The following is a 1,246-nucleotide window of genomic DNA, read 5'->3' as shown; positions in this document are numbered from 1 at the left end:
TACAAATGTGGCTTCAAGAATTCCTTGAAGTCAGGGCTTTATCTCCCAACCTCCAGACATTTGCATATGCTGTTCCCCAAGTCTGGGGTGTACTTTATTTCCACTTGTCAATATCCTTCCCTTTTTTCAAGACTCACTTCCCCAGTGAAGTTTTCCCTGATCTTTTCAAATAAAAAAAAAAGTTCTCTTTCCTTTCTTCTCCTAGAAGTTCTCCTAGAACTTCTCCTAGAGTGCATTATCAGAATCTCTCCTTTGCCCCATTATATTCCATTTTGCATTGTTCTTATCCGGGTATATATCAATTCCCAGCCTTCCTCCACAGAGTAAATATATAGTATAAGTTTCCAGGGCCTAGCTGAGTCCCTTCCACGTATTGCTACTCGAATTTCTATATTCCAGTAATAACATCCTGTGTTCTATGTCCTAAGACCACTTTGTTTGTGATTGAGCACCTAGAAACTCACCACCATCTCATTTGTGGGTCCCCTCAGACAAGCTATCTCAGGTGAATGGTGCACTGTGAGTACTCATCTGCTCAAGAACATGGCTCATGAGTGCCCACCAATGTGTTTCCCTTTATTAATGAACCTAACAACACAATTAATTCAAAGCAAAGCCATATAATAAGGGGAAGAGAAAAGGTGGGAGGGGACAAGTATTAAGTGCTTACTATGTGCTAAGCGGTTTACAAATATTATCTCATTTGATCCTCACAACAACCCCGAGAGGTAGATGCTATAATTATCTCCATTTTACAGTTAAGGAAACTGAGGCAGACAGAGTTAAGTAACTTGGCAAGGTTCGCACTAGCATCTGAAGCCATATTTGAACTCGGGTCTTCCTGACTCCAGACCTGGTGCTCTATCCACTGCACCACCTACCTATCTACTAAGAAAATAGTACAATAAAAGGAAAAAATAGCTAAACGAATATTCTCATCATCAACCTGGGAGTCACTCTCTCAGAGATGCACACATCTTCAGTAGGAAGAGTGGACAGAACTAGGGAAATTTGTGGAGAGGTACATATGTGGCTAAGATACAGAGATGGAGGGACAAATGCCTAAGGAATACATGGGGCCAGAGTGCACGTGAAGAGAAAAAGAAATGTGACTGGGTGCACACATGAGGGGATGACCCCTCCACAGCCCTCTTACTCTAAGGGATTTCTGATCCTTCCCAGTGATGTGATTGTGTTGCTCCTGCTGGGCCTGCTTCTGGCTGGTGTCTACTGCCAGGTGTAGATG

This window comes from Trichosurus vulpecula, chromosome 2, assembly GCF_011100635.1.
Source record: "Trichosurus vulpecula isolate mTriVul1 chromosome 2, mTriVul1.pri, whole genome shotgun sequence".
NCBI lineage: Eukaryota > Metazoa > Chordata > Mammalia > Diprotodontia > Phalangeridae > Trichosurus > Trichosurus vulpecula.
This window is presented reverse-complemented; position numbering follows the sequence as displayed.